Below are 8,908 nucleotides of genomic sequence, written 5' to 3'. Positions count from 1 at the left end.
TGTTGGCAGCACAAGGCAGTGACACAAGGAAAATGTGTTCTCCCTGCTCAGTGGAACAGGGGACGTAGTGATAAAGAGAGGGGAAAGGCTGAGGAGCTCATTGCCTCTTTCACCTTGTCTTTTCCTGGTCTTGTCTACTGCCAGGCCTCCCTGGCCCCCCAGTCCTTCGGCAGCATCCCATCTCAGCAAAGCCTTACCCATGGTAGAGGAAGATGCATCTGGGGAAGACTTTTGCCCAGTGGGCACACACAAGTCCATAGGACCGGACGGGAAGCACCCCAGGGTGAAGGGAGAGGTGGCTGTAGTCACTGTAATGCTGCTCCCAATTGTCTATGAAATGTCATGGTAATCACGGAGGTTCCTAATGCCTGGGAAAAGGCAGACATCGCAGCCATTTTGCAGAAGGGCAAGAGGGAGGGTATGGACAACGACAGGCTGGTCATCTTCATCTCAGTCCCTGGGAAGGTGATGGAGCAAATCCTCCTGGAAACCATCTCCAAGCATAGGAAGGATAAGGCCTGGAAGAGGCAGCATGCGTTGACCAAGGGGAAATGGAAAGCATGCCTGACCAACCCGATTGCCTTCTACCATCAGATGAATACCTGCGTGCACAAGGGGAAAGCAGGGGATTCTGTGCACCTTCCCTTTAGCAAGGCCTTGGACACAGTCCCCCAGAATCTCCTTATAGGCAAATTGTTGAGCTCTGCCCTGGATCAATTGACCACAAGGCAGGTGGAAGATTGGATGGACCATCAGGCTGAAACGCTGTCATCAGTGGTACAAGTTCCAAGTGGCAGCTGGTTACTAGCGGCATTCCTCAGTGATCGACGTGAGGGGCAGGACTGTTTAACACCTTGATGAATGGCCTGCACAGTGGATGGAGCGCACTCTCAGCACCCTTGTGGACAATTCATAAGTGGGGGGAGCCCCTGGGCAACCTCATCTAGTTCCCTCTGCATTGACCAGGGTGGCTGGGACTAGGTGATGTCCAGAGGTGTCATCCACCCTAAGTGCCATAATTCAGTGAATCTTTCCCTGGAGGGCTCTGTAAAGAGAGAAGAGGGTGAGGAAGAAGAAAGGCCAGAGAGGCAGAAGAAGGGAGCTGAAACATGTCCATTTAAATAAAGCAGTTCCTCCGAACAAAGTTTCTCCATTCAGAGTGTTGGTAGAAAACGTATTTTGATGAATAATGTGTGTGTGTACATATAAATAAATAAATAAATAAATATACACACACTCATAGACAGGCTAATTCCTGTAGTGCATGAACATGGTGCTGCCAATTCATAAGAAAGAAAAAAATATCTGGCAATGGTAAAAACTGTGTGAAGTTTTGGAAACGAGGATTTCTTTTCAATTGTTGCTGTGAGTTATTTTTTGAGAAGATCTCAACTTAGGACTAGGATCTGCTTTTGGGGCTTGATTCATTTGACCACAGAGAGAGGCTATTGCTGCCTGAGATGCCCTGGGGTAGCTGTGTTGCCATGTTATGCTGGAAATTCTGGAGGTGGCTCGTATGGGACCTTAGCTTGTCATTAGGAAGAGTATCTCTTTTTCATTGTATTCAGTGTCTGCAGGATGAAGCCTGAGTTTAGTCTGAAAGATAAAAGATTAGGACTGACTGTCCTGAGGGTGGCTATAAACTACTTGATGCCTTCTCTGCTCTTCAGTGATCCTTCCTCTGGTCCCACCTCAGTCTACCCTGAACTCCATTTTTCCCCTTCTGTAATAGATCAGGACTGTGGAGAAAGAGCTGAGGCCAGGGAAATGCCACGCTGGTAATCTGGGGAGCCCACTGAAAAAGGAAATGTGTGCCTGAGACCTCACAGCGAAGACCTGGAAAAAACAAGTGACAGTGACCCTCCCGAGGTGCCAAGGATCCCAAGCCCTGAGCCACAGGGCTGGATATGGCCTCCTCTGCTCATGCCAGGGGTTTCTGACACACCTCACAGAGTAAGATAGATTTCTGTGGGAGAGGTGGAGGAAGAAAGAAGAAATGAATCAAAAGGGGGAATTCAGGCCAGGAGTCCCACCAGGAAACACCTCCAAGTACAGGTGGATATACCCCCCTCTCTGGCAAGGCCATTTCTTCCACGATCAACAGCACCTGGGAGAAGGAGGGTCTTTTCCTGACACCCCTGGTGGGAAGTGGAATGGGGGGCAGCAGGATTTGAGAGACCCCCTTCCAGCCAAAGGGGAGTTGCTGGGCACTCAAGCAAAGATTTCAGCCTGGGACCTTGAAGTCCTGGGTGGCTGAAGACTACGGGTTGCCTCCAGTGTGTGGCTCCCAAGGGACCTCAGTCACATTACAACCACCACTGAAATGACCCCAGAAGCAGATCCCGTAACATCTGGCCTGAACGAGACCTGCAGTATTTCCCTGCCTTTCTCTGGGCACTTCCAACTTTCTTGGTAGCTCCTCAGCACTGGGGAGCAGTCTTGGCTCCTGGAGTGGTGGGGAAGGCACCAGTGACTGCCAGCCCTGCCGCTACACTCAGAATTGTGTGGTGCTGAACTAAACCAAGTCCCCAGGGTGCTGGCTGCAGCCGGCTGGATGGGCACGGGTGGGACCTGGCCCTTCCTGTTCCTCCCAAGCATGTTGTTTGAGGAAGTGCTGGAAGAAGAGGCCTGGCGGGATCCTCATGGCAGTGCTCTGCCTGGCGCTGGGATAACCCCCTGCACACACTTCCTGGGCCAGGTGTTTGTGGACAAGCAGCCGGCAGTGCTTCTGGGAGTCCATCAGGAGCATGCCCTCTGGGTGGGCAAGGAGACCTCAGGCTCTTGTCACCCTGTTGGAGAGCAGCTGACCACTCGGAGGACTGAGGGGAGGAGGGACAGGTCCCACAGCTCATGAGGAGAAGGTGCTGACGCGTGCCTGGGGCCAGGGCACTGTTACCTCGTAGGCCCTCTCCCAGCTCCTGGGAACCCCCTGCAGGAGCAAGACAATCCTGGAGAACAACCTTCCCCATGTTCCTGGGAGCCAATGACAGGGTCACTTCTGTGTGAGAAAATGACCGTCCAGCAGCAGGCACATTACTCACATATGGGCCTGTAAGGTCAGTGCTACTTCAGTACCTGATAGACAAGAACCAGGCACATGGCTTCAGTGCTGACTGTGAGGTCACTTCTGCCTCAAGACCTGATAGGCCATCAGCAGGCTCTTGGTTGGTGTAGGTTCTTGTGAAGTCACCTCTGCCTGTGCTGCTGTTAGGCCAGAACCAGGTAAAAGGCATCATTGTTGTTTGTGAGGTCACTGATGCCTGAAGAAATGACAGGCCACTGGCAGGCACAGGGTCAGCAAAGTGGCTGTGATGTCATTCCAATATGAGCAGCTTATAGACCTACAGCAGGAAGATGGCTGTGAAATGTATTGTGAGGTCACTTCTGCCTGAGCACTTGATAGGCAAGTAGCAGGAACGTGCTTGGGATGTTGACTGTGAGGTCACTGCTGCTTCAGTACCTGATCTGCCAAAAGCAGAACATGGCTCTGATGCTGACTGGCAGGTCACTTCCTTCTCTGCAGACTCTATGTCATCAGCAGGCCCTTGGTTGCTGTTGGTTCATGTAAGGTCACCTCTGTCTCTGCTGCTGATAGGCCAGAAGCAGGTTTATGGCTTCAGTGTAGGCTGTGAGGTCACTTCTGCCTGAGTCCCGGATAGGCCAGCAGCAGGAAGGGCATCAGCAAAGCAGCTGTGAGGTCATGTCAGCCTGAGCAGCTGAGCAGCAGCAACAGGGCTGTGAAATGACTGGTGAGGCCACTTCTGTCTCTGGAGACGACAGGCCAGAAACACACTGGCCTTGCCGGGCTGTTCCCTGCTGGGCTGAGGCTCTCCAGGGAGGCCTGAGCCGCCCCCAGGCTGCGCTGGGCAGGGGACTTGTGCTGGGCTCCCACTGCCATGGATCCAGCAGGGTGCCGGAGTCCACTGAATGGACTCATCACCGAATTCATGCAAGCAGGGATTTGGTTGGCTTCTCTGGGGCTTTTGGGATCCTGAAAGAAGGAGACTGCTGTTGCATTTAGAAAGAAACACTTATCAGCTGGTACAAATGAATCATGCACAGCACAGCCCTACAAAAACACAGTTCCTGCGGTTGTGTGGGGAGTCTGTTGTTCTACACAAGTGCTCTGTCATGATATATGTATATATAATAAATACACATATACACACATATACACACACATATATGTGGATATACATATATACATATATACATTCTATATGTAGTTTAGGTGTCTAGGAACTACAGAAGGCATTCCTGATTATCATCTATTGTTTTTTCTCGGGAGAACAGGTGTTTTCACCTATACTGGAGAAATACACTGAGTTACATCAGGATATTCAGGAGAGCTTTGCAGACTTGTACAGTTTCCTGTACAAGGCAATGGCCTTTGATCTTCCCGAACAAGGAACCTGTTTGGAAGGAGCCTCTGGAATTGAGACAGCAGCTGTGAGCTGGGGAGCTCTTCAGACAGGCTGGAGATTGTCACCTCTTATAAAACGAACTTTGAAATTATGACTCGTAACCAGGCTGCTTTGACAGTGCCTGCCCTCACCTTTCCTGCCTGTGTGGTGCTGCTGGTGCTCCAGACTGACTTGGACACCAGCATCCGGGAAGCCCAAAGGACAGCACCAACTGTCACTTATGTTTCACATGTCCTTGTATGGTGGGAGAACATTGGACTCTCCTTGAAAGCTACATTTATTACACTATTACAGAATGGTCCAGCATAGGCACCAGTTTTGCAGCTTGCAACACCAGCTGGATGCCATGCAAACCTCCCGAAAGAGCTCTTCCTATCAGTAGTTTTCCTTTTTCAGTTTCCTGTTCAGTTATGTATCCTTGAAGCACCTCAATGCCGTGCTTTCCCAAGCAAATGGATACCGTCATCACGAGGGCACCCTACCTGAACCTTCTAGAATTTGCTGCAGCAGAAAACAACATGGAAAATATTTGTCCAAAAGGTTTTCTGAGTCAAGAGATTCACTCAGACCCAGCCTTCCCTGCGTTCCAGACACACAGGCTTTTTAGACAGATGAATAACTTTGCATGGGAGAATAATTCTGGCGATTTTGAGGTAGTTATTTATATCCTGAGTCAAGCATATGGAATGTTTGCCATGTACAAGGCAATCAAGATCTGTTTACCAATAGCATCCCTCCTGACAGTCTGCCATTGCAAAAGATAGGGGTTACAGTGTTCGTAATAGAAATGGATTTAGCATTTCAATGCCTTAACTACAATATCAGTTCTTTCTTCATAAGGGACAAACCTTAACAAATAAAGAAGCTAAATTGCATCTTGTGTTTTGGTAACTTTGGGAAGACAACTACACCAATTTCCATCAGCAGACTTCAGTAGGAGTACGTCCTCCACTTTCTAGGCTTCTGGGAGTTGGCATTTAAGGAAGGTGCTTAAAAGATGAAGCAGGTTACTCTTCTGGTGATGGTGTTTTCCTGCATACTGGCAATGCATTCCTCCCTCCTGCTGAGATCCATCTGGAGGGCAGTCCTCAACAGTACAAGTCCCAGTATAGAGCCCTGCATCCTCCACTTGTCACTGGCTTCCAGGTAAAGCACAACCCATTCACAAAAGCCCTCTGAGCTTGATCATTCAACCAGCTTTTTACCCACCCTGTTGTCTACCCAGCCTACTGTAATGCCTTACTTGTATGGAAGGATATTCTTGGAGACAGTGTCCAACACCTTGCTAAAATCATGGTAAATGACATCCGCTACTTTCCTCTCCTCCACAAGTACAGGTCTTTTATCATGAAGGCAATCAGGTTGCTCAGGAATGATTTACGTTCAGTAAATCCATGCTGACTGCTCCCAGGCACCTTCTTCTCCTCCATGTGCCCAGGAGTGTGATGCGAGAGGATTCACTCCATGAAACCCTCCTCACCAAAGTGCGGCTGAACGGCCTGCAGCTCCTTGGGTTGTTCTTGTGGCCTTTTTTGAGGATGGGCACAACATATTCCTTCTTCTGGTCATTGGGACCTCTCCTGATCTCCACAACCTTTCTAAGATGATAGAAAATGGCCTTGTTATAGCGCGATAGCGGTCAGCCCCCTCAGTGTCTTCTGATGCAGCCCATCCAGACCCATAGACTTGTATGGGTTGAGTCCATGCAAGTTATCCCTCACTCAGTCATCACCCACCTGTGGTTGTTTTTTTCCTTCAGGAGGCCTGAGTCTAGGCACAACAGCCTGGGAGACCTTGTTGGTAAAGACTGAAGCCAAGAAGGCACTGAGCTCCTCCGACCTACCCGTACCTGCTGTTACTAGATTCCCTGCCCGATCCAGCAGTGAGTCCACATTTTCCTTTTCACCCTTTTACTGCAACTGAAGCAGTAGCAGCTCTTCTTCATGCCCTTGACATCCCCTGCAAGTGTCTACCCTTGGGGAGCTTTGGCTTCCTGAACACCATCCCTGCTTTGTTGGACAATGGTTCTGAGCTTCTCCATTGCAGCCTCTCCCTCCTCCTGCTTCCTCCATGCTGCCTTCTTGCCCTGGAGCTCATTCCTGAGCTCCCAGTGTAGCCAAGCCGATCTCCTGAGATGTCTGCAAGTTTTACTGAGTATTGGGATGGACCATTTTTGTGCTTGGCAGGTGCTGAAATTAAAGACCTGCTGACTTCTGGGGAGCTTCTGGGCCCTTCAGAGCTGCCTCCCATGGCATCCCCCACCAGTCCCTTCAACAGGCCCAAGTCTGCTCCTCTCAAGTCCAGGGTCTGTGCTCCACTGCTGTCCTTCCTCACTCCTCTCAGGATCTGGGACTTCACTTTTTCATGGTCACTGTAGGAAAGTATGACACCGACTATCCCACCACTGATCATTTCCTCTCTTTTTGAAATTCTAGATAAAAGAAAGCATCATGATTATTGGCCTATCAGGCAGCTGTGCTAAGAAGTTGTCCCTGATGCCCTCCAGAAACCTCCTGGCCTGCTTGCACTCTGCTGTTTGCCCTTTCAGTTCATGTCAGGGGGATTAAACCCCCACTACAAGAACCAGGGCCTGTGATCCATGGACTTGCTCACGTTGCTTAAAGGAGACTGCATCCACCTCCCTACCCTCATTAGGTGGTCTGTAGCTCCCACCATGATGTCACCCCTACTGTGATGCTCACCCACAAGCAACCTCCCAAACCCTTGCCTCTCCCATGGAAGCGCTGCGCACATCTGAGCTGCTCCTCCACACAAAGGTCATGCCCCCTGCTCGTCTTTCCTGGCAGTCTCTCCTGGAGAGCTTGTACCCTACCAGCACAGCTCTCCAGTTGTGTGAGTGGACCCATCACATCTCAGTTATTCCAACGATGTTGCAGTCCTGTGACAGCTTATGCTCCTGGCTGTGCCCCAGGCTGCATGCACTTGCATATATTTGGGTGGTAGAGCCTTAGCTGTGGCTCACAGAGCACACTGGTTGTGATGAAACCTGTTACTGAGAGTCAAGCGCACCATGTGTACAATGGCCCGACTTCAGAGCAGAGCCATGCTGGCCTAGTTAGCAGGTGGCAATGTAATGGTGAAAGGAGGTTCCCACTAAGAGAGCAAAGCCTGCAGTGCCCAAGGCCAGGGAGAAACAGAGCTGGGCTGTGCAGTCCTGGCAGGGGAGGAATTAGCTGCCTGAGATGACTCTGCAGCACCTTGGGGCCTGAGACAGAGGTGAATCGATCTCCAGGCAGGACAAGTACCACTGAAGAAGTCCCTGGCCCTCACTGGCCTGTGATTTGGCACCCTGAGGTCATCATTAGCCCAATCCCTCTTCATATCATCTGGGGGTGCAAAGAGGAAAGCTAGAAGGCTTTAAGGGTGCAGAGACTAGAGCAGAGACCTTGGTGGGAGGTGCCTCTCCTATTTATGAAGCACGCTTGGCTGTAGATCGGAGGGCCTTGGCCTAAAGGCAGTGGTGGGATCCGGTTGTTTGGGCACTGGTAGGGAACCCGAGATGTCCTGGGGCACTTGACCAGCACCCACTCCAAGGGGGCATGGTATTCCTAGAGGTCCCATGGTGTATCTGCTAGAGACATGTGGTTGTGCTGGATCCCCCAGGCATCCGACATGGCTATGCAGGCCTATTTCTGTGTCACTGAATCAAGTGCCTGCACTGGATGACATCAACTGTTTGCAATGTCAGGATCTGCATGTGTCTCAGCTTCCTAGTGAGTGCAGCTCTGGTCGCAGTGGGCATCTCGTATCATTGCAGGTGGCCAAGGCAATCCCCTCCTGACCCCAGCTCATGCTCTAGAAGGATGTAGGTGTTGCAATTGCTCCATCAGAGCAAGCAGACACAGGCACATGCCTTGGACCACCTCTGTCTCTTCCAATGTCACCAGGTGTTTGTGTGTGACCAGCTGACTACCATCCTCCATCTCCAGTGATTATAATGGGAGCATAGACCAAGATCTTGCATGCAGACATCCATGCTGTGCTCACTTCTGCCTGGGACAGGGGAATGCCACCTCCTGTGTGTTTTTTTGTTGGAGCTCAAGAGAAGGATCTGAATCCTATGCCAGCCCAGGGCCTTCTAAACCAGACTGACAAGCCCAAACTGACTCATCTGAACCAATTCCTGAACAATGGGAAAACAAATTATATTCTTGTCCCTGTCTAGGTGTCCTGCCTAGCTAAGAGATGGGACTAGGGGCTTCCTGAGTGGGACATTTCCACTTTTTGTAGATAACCTTTCTCTGATAACATAAATTGCAATGCTGGAATCAGTCTCTCTCCACTCTTTAGCAAAGGAAAATAACTGACTATTTTAGTTTATTGCAGTGAACATTTCCCAGGGGGAGGGAGCACAAGGGACAGAGAAATTCATGAACTCAGCTGGGCCTCTGCTCCTGAGCAGGGACAGGGTCCGGGGATGGAGGGAGATTATGGCAACTGGGCAGCACTGCCCAGAGACAGCT

This window comes from Apteryx mantelli, chromosome 11, assembly GCF_036417845.1.
Source record: "Apteryx mantelli isolate bAptMan1 chromosome 11, bAptMan1.hap1, whole genome shotgun sequence".
NCBI lineage: Eukaryota > Metazoa > Chordata > Aves > Apterygiformes > Apterygidae > Apteryx > Apteryx mantelli.
This window is presented reverse-complemented; position numbering follows the sequence as displayed.